The sequence below is a fragment of the Pipistrellus hanaki genome (assembly GCF_964339955.1).
Source record: "Pipistrellus hanaki genome assembly, chromosome: 3".
NCBI lineage: Eukaryota > Metazoa > Chordata > Mammalia > Chiroptera > Vespertilionidae > Pipistrellus > Pipistrellus hanaki.
This window is the reverse complement of record NC_140505.1, coordinates 16,921,122-16,930,505: the sequence shown is the minus strand read 5'-3', so window position 1 is coordinate 16,930,505 and position 9,384 is coordinate 16,921,122. Positions and strand designations below refer to the sequence as shown.

Sequence of the window (9,384 nt, the reverse complement as noted above, 5' to 3'; positions counted from 1 at the left end):
ACAGGAAATGATGGTTATTTGTGACTGGGTGATAGGAGTATAAGTGGTGAGAAGTGGCTAATTTTGAATATATCTTAAATCTAGAACCAAAAAGGATTTGTTCACATATTGGATGTATTGAATGAGAAAGGTTAAAGTCAAAGATCATTCCAAGGTTTTTGGCCTGAGAAATTGGTAGGATGGAGTTACCATTGATCATGACAAGGAAGGGGTGCTGGGAATATCAAGTTTAGTTTTGGCTAAATTGAGTTTGACATGAATATAAACATTTAAAGGGACATACTGAGTAGGCAGTTGGATATATGAGCTTGGTGTTTGCAAGGGAGTTCTGGATTTAAAATAAACATTTGAGAGCTATTGGAATATAGACAGTATTTAAAGCTATGAGACTCATTAAGTGATGTCATTAAGTGATATAATTAAGATAGCAAAGGTAGACAGGGAAGAGAGGAAGGACAAGGACTGAACCCTGGGGTGTTCCAACATTAAAGGCTTGCATAGAAGAGCAAAATCTAGCAAAGAACACAGATGAGTCACTGGTGATCTAGAAGAGAAATACAAAGAGTGTGATGTCCTGATAGGCAAGTGAAGAGAGTAGTTTAAGAAGGAAACAGTGAGAAACTATATACAATTTCACTATTAGGTCAAGTAAGAACAGGACTAAGAACTGACCATTGATTAATAATGTGGAGCTCATTGGTGACTGAGATAAGAGCAGTTTTGAGCAGTGCACTCGGAGGCCTTGGATCTGTCTCTTGCTTCAACAGTATTTGGACAGAACAGACCCAGGGACACCCCTTCTTCCAGCCTCCAACCACTCTCCTGGGTCTCATCCAGTCACCACCTTCAGAACCATCTCTGGGACCAGCCAACACACTGTCTTTTTTTCTTTCTTTCTTTCTTTTTTTTTCTACCTAACTCCTTATTGCTGAACAACCATGAGCTCCCAAATTTGCAGAATTATTCCACCAAGGTAGACCTGCGGTCAATTGCCTGGCCAACCTGTATCTGTAGGCCTCCTACACCTACCTCTCTCTGGGCTACTATTTCGATCGTGATGATGTGGCTCTGGAGGGTGTGGGCCACTTCTTCTGTGAGTTGGTGGAGAAGAAGCATGAGGGCACTGAGCATCTCTTAAAGCTGCAAAGTAAGCATGGTGGCAGCAATCTCTTCTAGGATATGCAGAAACCTTCTCAAGATGACTGGGGCAAAACTGAAGATGCCATGGAAGTCACCTGGCCTTGAGAAGAACCTGAACCAGGCCCTTTTGGAGCTGCAGGCCCTGCTTCTACCCTCAGACCCTCATCTCGGTGACTTCCTGGAGAACCACTTCCTGATTGAGGAGGTGAAACTGATCAAGAAGATGGGCGACCCCCAGACTAATATCTGCAGGCTGGCCACCCCCCAGGTTGGGCTGCATGAGTGTCTCTTCGAAAGGCTCACCTCAAGCACGACTAGGAGCCCTTGGAGCTCAGAGGCCTTGCAGAGGCCCCTCTGCATCCCCCTGATGTCTCTGGCTTTTACCTGAGCCTCTTCCCAAAACTAATAGCCATTCTTTTAACCACCCTGGAGCCCTCTCCCATGCATTGGACTAAATGGAACAAAAAAGCTTTTTGCAGCCCTTCCTCCCTCCAAAAAACAAAAAAACAAAAACAGTTTTGGTGGAGTGGAGTGGAGTGGAGGGGTGGTGGATGCTGATGAAAAGTTTTAACAGATAGTGAGAAGAGAGGAATGACAGAGACTATAGACAACTTTTCCAAGGGACTTGCTATAAAGGGGAGCAAAGGACTCAGGTGTAAGTTGGTGGGGGAAGTCAAGTGAAGACAAAGTTTTTCTTTTTTCTTTTTTCTAAAATGAGAGAAGGACTTCCATGTTAACATGCTGATGGGGATGATCTAGTAGAGAGTGAAAATGGATGGTATGGAAAAGAGAATTCAGGAGTGAAGTTCTGGAGAAGACAGAAGGGATGGGATCTGGTATCCATGTGGAGGGCATGCTTTTAGACAGGAACATGAGAAGTCAATCTATTAATAGGTGGGAAGGTGGGAGATATGCTGTGGAAGGTCACTTCTGTGTGAAGCAGGGAGTAATATCATCTGGTAGGGAGGGTAGTGAGCATAGTGGTGGAGTTGTGGGTTTCAGTAGATAAGAGAAGATTTGGAATAATCTTCTGTGAGGTTGGGAAAGTGAATGTATTCTAGACAGTGAGGAATTCCATATGCAGCCTCTGAGGACAATAATTTATTGTTGGTCATGTGTGTGTGTGTGTGTGTGTGTGTGTGTGTGTGTGTGTGTGTGTTTTAATGGGGTTAAATTTATCTTCTACTTATTTGAAATGAGTCAAATGCTGGCCAGGTAGAGCAGTTGGCAAAGGAGAAGGAAGGAGATAGATTTTCAAAAGTTGAGCTAGAGCTGGGCATCAATGATTAAAATAGGCATGTAATTTATCTCTTTTATTAGACTTCTAGTAAATGTTTAACTAGCTTAGGGGAGAGAGAGAGAGAGAGAGAGAGAGAGAGAGAGAGAGAGAGAGAGAGAGAGAGAGAGGAAGAGAGAGAGAGAGAATGGTGCACAACCATATTAGAATTTGGAGACTTGAAAAAATGTCATTCTGCAGAATTTAGTGTCCTGGCGTTGGCCCAGTGGATTATTGAAATAGATGAACAGCTCCTTAACTGATCACAGTATGAAATGAAAAAGCTCTCCAAATGTTCTGCCTAAAGGTTTGTCATATTAAAATTTATTTCCAAGTTTGGAATCTCTATAGTCTCTAAATAAAAGAGAAAAAATTTAAAAAGAAAAGAGAGCCAGGGTGAAAAATGATGATGACAGAATGATGAGGATGGGGCATTTGCTCTCTGTCTACCTCTTTTGGCAGAAAACATGATAAACCAGAACTTCTCCATCATGATTTACAGAGGGCTTGACTATGAGTATAAGTCATAAAATAATATCAGAAGAGTGGTTGTTATCAGATAAACCCACGCTCATTCTCTTCAGAGAAAATAGGGGTGATTCTCAAGTTGCATTTACTTTTTGGACTTAGTGAAATCATATTAGCAGACTTCTGTAATGTATAGGCTTTAGCACATTTATGAAGATGAATGCATTATTAAATGTCTCATACCTTGATCTTCAAGATTTTCTTAAAATAATTTTGTTAAAATTAATAAAATGGATGCTTTGGGCAACAATTTCTTTAGACTTTTCACACCTGTTCCTATAGTCTTGTGTTCAAAATCTGGGAGTACAACCTTCTGGACTCTAAGACCCATCACCCTGACAGCCTGGCTCACAACCTGTGGAAGGGTTGGCTGTACACATGCTTAGGAAAACATCTGCTTTTCCTTCTTCTAGAACACAAGCTAATCTCTATAGAGTTGAAGCTTTGTCTTTGTTATCTGTTTTAAATCAACAGCAGGAATACTGTTAGCTAATCAGTAGCATTGAGTACCTACCAGTTGGGAACAAGTTAGTGACCTTAGATTTGATCTGTCCATTATACTGTGCCTTCCAAAGGCTTAATATATCAAGGGGTAAATCAGAAGAACATTCTATTTTTTAAGCATTCATTACATTTCTGGGATTTATCAAGAATTCAAATTAGAGAGAAGGATATGCAAAGGTAGGCATAATTTCCTGACCATTCGCCCTCCTCCCCCGAAATCCACATTTTAATTCAACTGGTATTAATTGAATACCCACTCCATGCCAATTACTTGCTATTTTTATTCAGTTTAAACTGGCTCTTAGATAAGGGCTAGTGAGAGGATCATCCATTTGATGAAGTTAGGTGTAACTTGATTTAGAGTTTGACATTCATACATTGATTTGGGTCCCTTACCTATAAATAGAATAAGTGGTCCTCATTTGATGATAGAAAAAAACAAAACACCCCAAATCTTTCCAAATTACTTACCCAGTGGTTTAAATTTCCACCATTAAGAAAAAAAAAAATCCATGTACTTGAGCTAGTACTACATGTCTACACATTCTGCTGAAGTACAAATGTCTTTGGGAGAACAGGCAAGTCTGTTTTCATCATTTAAACTTTGGTGATAGGCGAGTTTCTCATAAAATTGGCTATTGTTCCAGAAGGCAAAGAGAAAGATCAAGAAGAGATAAAACATTTCACCTGGGTTGATCAAGGTGTAGCATCACAGCACAGGGTTGGGAAAGCCACCTGGCTGCACTGAAGTTGTTTAGATCCAAGAAGGAACAATGTATAGGTAGACTGATTATATATACCATAGATATCAACTTTTGATTACAATTTGACTGAGGGCTACTTCTTGCCCTGAATCAGCCTGATTCTTCCTAACAGACTTTCTGGACTGTCGGAACAATGTTCATTTTAGTGCTGTAAGCTCAGTGGCATAGGGGCTTAAGAATAGGTGTTAGGTTCAAGCCCTGACTTCACTATTTAATGCCCACCCTTAGGCAGATCACTAACCTCTTGCAGCCTTAGTTCCCAATCTGTGAAAATGGATAGTACAACAAATCCTTGACACAGGAACAGGAGGCTTCGTGAAGCCTTCGTAAGTCCTCATATTTGGAAATGCTGTTCTGTTGTATTATTTACTTCCCAAATTTTAATCAATTGGAACAGTACAATTTTTAATGGGCATATTTTAATATTCAATTGACATGGAGTATAATTTTATGTTCTGATATATGTATATGCCTGTGAAATCATCACCACCACAATCAAGATAATGAACACATCCATTATCCCCTAAAGTTTTTGTTTATATCTCTCTGCAATCCCTTTTTCCCAAACTTGCCTTCCACCCTCCACCCTTTTTACATGTCATTAACATTAAATTACTCTTCAGATCAGAATTAGCCCATTTTGGCATCAAGTAGCCACAAAGTGAAGTTGCATCAGAATATAGGTATTGAGCAACTGGTAAGATTCACTCCATTTTTAAGAGCTTCTTTTCCACATTATATTGCCATAGCACAAATGGTGTAAACATATAGCTCAGCAAAATTCAAAGTTATCTACGCTATGTATCTTCAGTGCTACTATGACTATCTCATTGCAACTGACTAACTCTAGAAATGCTGATGGTCTATCTATTACTCATTTCATGGGTTGTTTTCAAGACAAAATACAACAAGGTATGTGAAAGTTTCTCATAAACCATAATGTGATATACCAATAGATGGTATAATTTTAATTGTGTAAGTCACTACTTTCCCAGCCTTAGTACTGCACGCGATGAATCTTTGAAGCACACATAGCTTCTCTGACTCCACTGTTAATCACCCTCCTCAGGGCTCACAGTGTTTAGTGATATGATGGTCCACTTTGCTTTGGCCTTGGGACATCAAAACTAAAATGATCACGGGGGAATCTTTTAGGGATTTAAAAAGTACTTGGCCTAATAATACCTTACTAGGATATATGGTAAACAAAGTCAATCTTGAACATCTCTCTATTCTATTCTGTCTCTGTTAATTCTCAGGTAACACATTGAGAATTTTATTTTATTTTATTATTTATTTATTTATTTATTTATTTTTTTAAATTTATTTATTTATTTTTTACATATTTTCTTGATTTTTTTTTATTGCCCCCCTCCCTCCCTCCCACACATCCCCTCCCTCCCCATAGTTTTATGTCCATTGGTTGTACTTATATGCATTTATACAAGTCCTTCGGTTGATCTATTATCTCCCCCTGATATCCCTCCCCTCCCCACTGTAATTTGACAGTCTGCCTGTTGCTTTACTTTCTCTATATCTGTCTCTTGGTTCATCAGTTTATAAAGATCTTTATCATCCACCGATGTGTGAGGTCATGTGGTGTTTCTCTTTCGTTGATTGGCTTATTTCACTCAGCATGATGCTCTCCAATTCCATCCAGGTTGCTGCAAATGATGAGAATTCCTTCTTCTTTATGGCAGCATAGTATTCCATTGTGTAGATGTACCATAGTTTTTGGATCCAATCATCTGCTGACGGGCACCTAGGCTGTTTCCAAATTCTGGCTATTGTAGATTGTGCTGCTATGAACATAGGGGTGCATATATCCTTTCTGATTGGTGTTTCTAGTTTCTTGGGATATATTCCTAGAAGTGGGATTACTGGGTCAAATGGGAGTTCCATTTTCAGTTTTTTGAGGAAACTCCACACTGTTCTCCACAGTGGTTGCACCAGTCTGCATTCCCACCAGCAGTGCACGAGGGTTCCTTTTTCTCCGCAACCTCGCCAACACTTGTCGTTTGTTGATTTGTTGATGTTGGCCATTCTGACAGGTGTGAGATGGTACCGCATTGTTGTTTTGATTTGCACCTCTCGGATAATTAGTGACTTTGAGCATGTTTTCATGTGCCTTTTGGCCTTCCTTCTGTCTTCTTTTGAAAATATTCTGTTTAGGTCCATTGCCCATTTTTTAATTGGATCATTCATCTTCCTTTTATTTAGTTGTATAAGCTGTCTGTAAATGTTGGAGATTAAACCTTTATCAGTGGTAATATTTGCAAATATGATCTCCCACACCGTGGGCTTTCTTGTTGTTTTATTGATGGTTTCTTTTGCTGTAAAAAAGCTTTTTATTTTGAAGTAGTCCCATTTGTTTATTTTCTCTTTAGCTTCCATTGCCCTAGGGGCAGTATCAGTGAAGAAGTTATTTTGGCATACGTCTGAGATTTTGCTACCTGTGGATGCTTCTAGTATTTTTATGGTTTCCCGTCTGATGTTTAAGTCCTGTATCCATTTTGAGTTTATCCTTGTGAATGGTGTAAGTTGGTGATCTAGTTTCATTCTTTTGCATGTGTCTGTCCAATTTTCCCAACACCATTTATTGAAGAGACTGTCTTGACTCCATTGTATATTCGTGCCTCCTTTGTCAAATATTAATTGAGCATAGTGATTTGGGTTGATATCTGGGTTCTCAATTCTATTCCATTGATCTATTTGTCTGTTCTTGTGCCAGTACCAGGCTGTTTTGAGAACAGAGGCTTTGTAGTATAGTTTGAAGTCTGGTATTGAGATCCCTCCTACTTTACTCTTCTTTCTCAGAATTGCTGTGGCTATTCGGGGTCTTTTATTGTTCCAAATGAACTTTTGGAGAGTTCTTTCTAGGTCAGTGAAATATGTCGTTGGTATTTTAATGGGGAGTGCATTGAACCTATAGATTGCTTTAGGAAGTATGGACATTTTGATGATGTTGATTCTACCAATCCATGAACATGGTATGTTCTTCCATCTCCTTACATCTTCCTCTATCTCTTTTTTCAGTGTCGTGTAGTTTTCCGCAAATAGGTCCTTTATTTCTTTAGTTAAATTTATTCCTAGGTATCTTAATTTTTTTGGTGCGATGGTGAATGGAATTGCTTTTTTAGCCTCTGTTTCTGTAGTTTCACTGTTGGTGTATAGAAATGCCATGGATTTCTTGGCATTAATTTTATATCCTGCTACGTTGCCAAATTCATTTATTAAGTCAATTAGTTTTTTAATGGAGTCTTTTGGGTTTTTTATGTACAATATCATGACATCTGCAAATAAGGATAACTTTACTTCTTCTTTTCCAATTTGGATGCCTTTTATTTCCTCCTCTTGTCTAATTGCAATGGCTAGTACTTCCAGAACTATGTCAAACAGGAGTGGCGAGAGTGGGCATCCCTGTCTTGTTCCTGTTCTTAGAGGGAATGGTTTTAGTTTTTGCCCATTGAGTATAATGTTGGCTGTGGGTTTATCATATATAGCTTTTATTATGTTGAGGTATGATCCTTGTACTCCCACCTTTTTAAGAGTTTTTAACAGGAAAGGGTGTTGGATTTTGTCAAATGCTTTTTCTGCGTCAATTGATATGACTATATGATTTTTATCTTTCAATTTGTTTATGTGATGTATCACGTTTATTGATTTGCGGATATTGTACCATCCTTGCATTCCTGGAATAAATCCTACTTGGTCATGGTGTATGATCTTTGTGATGTTCTTCTGGAGTCGATTTGCTAGAATTTTGTTGAGGATTTTGGCATCTATGTTCATGAGGGATATTGGCCTGTAATTCTCTTTCATTGAGTTGTCTTTATCTGGTTTTGGTATTAGGGTGATGTTGGCTTCATAGAAGGAGTTCGGAAATGTTCCTTCCTCTTGGATTTTTTGGAATAGTCTGAGGAGGATAGGTTTTAGTTCTTCCTTGAATGTTTGGTAAAACTCTCCTGTGAAGCCATCTGGCCCTGGGCTTTTGTTTGCTGGAAGCTTTTTGATGACGGTTTCAATTTCTTCCCACGTCACTGGTCTATTGAGATTTTTAGATTCTTCCTGATTGAGTTTTGGCAGTTTGTATTTTTCTAGGAATATGTCCATTTCCTCCAGGTTGTTTAGTTTGTTGGAATAGAGTTGTTCGTAGTATTTTGTAACAATCTGTTGTATTTCGGTGGGGTCTGTTGTTATTTCACCTCTTTCATTTCTGATTTTGTTTATTTGGGTCCTCTCTCTTTGTTTCTTGGTTAGCCTGGCTAGAGGTCCATCAATCTTGTTTATCCTTTCGAAGAACCAGCTCTTGGTTTTGTTGATCTTATGTATTGTTTCTTTGGTCTCTATGTCATTTATCTGTGCTCTGATTTTTGTTATTTCCTTCCTTCTGCTTACACTGGGCTTTTCTTGTTGCTCTTTTTCTAACTCTTTGAGTTGTAGAGTTAGTTCATCTGTTACCATTTTTTCTAGTTTTTTGCAATAGGCTTGTAAGGATATGAACTTCCCTCTCAAAACTGCTTTTGCTGTTTCCCATAGATTTTGGATTGTTGTGTTTTCATTGTCATTTGTTGCCAGGATGTTTTTAATTTCTTCCTTGATTTCTCTGGTAACCCAGTCCTTGTTTAATAGCATGTTGTTTAGTCTCCATGTATTTGATTTCTTTGGATTATTTTTATTGTAATTAATTTCCAGTTTTATGCCACTATGGTCTGAGAAGATGCTTGATATGATTTCTATCTTCTTGAATTTGAAGAGACTTTGCCTATGTCCCAAAATGTGGTCTATCTTTGAGAATGTCCCATGTGCACTTGAGAAGAATGTATATTCTGTGGCTTTGGGGTGGAATGTTCTAAAGATGTCAATTAATTCCATCTGGTCTAGTGAGTCGTTTAGGATTGATATTTCTTTGCTGATTTTTTGTTTAGATGATTTGTCGAAGGGTGACAGTGGGGTATTAAAATCTCCTACTATGATTGTATTGCTATTAATCTCTCCCTTAATGTCCTCCAGCAGTTTTTTTATGTATTTGGGTGCTCCTGTATTGGGTGCATATATATTTACCAGGGTTATTTCTTCTTGTTGGATTGTACCCTTTAGTATTATGAAGTGGCCTTCATTGTCTCTTGTTATGTCCTTCACTCTGAGATCTAATTTGTCAGATATAAGTAT

At 38.5% G+C, this 9,384-nt stretch overlaps 1 pseudogene across 1 annotated transcript; it reads left to right on the top strand.

The window, feature by feature from the left end:
• The first annotated feature begins 938 nt into the window (after positions 1-938).
• Positions 939-1,458, top strand: LOC311620318 (ferritin light chain-like; annotated as a pseudogene). The gene has a single exon. The product of its transcript is annotated as a ferritin light chain-like (transcript).
• Positions 1,459-9,384: the final 7,926 nt, after the last annotated feature.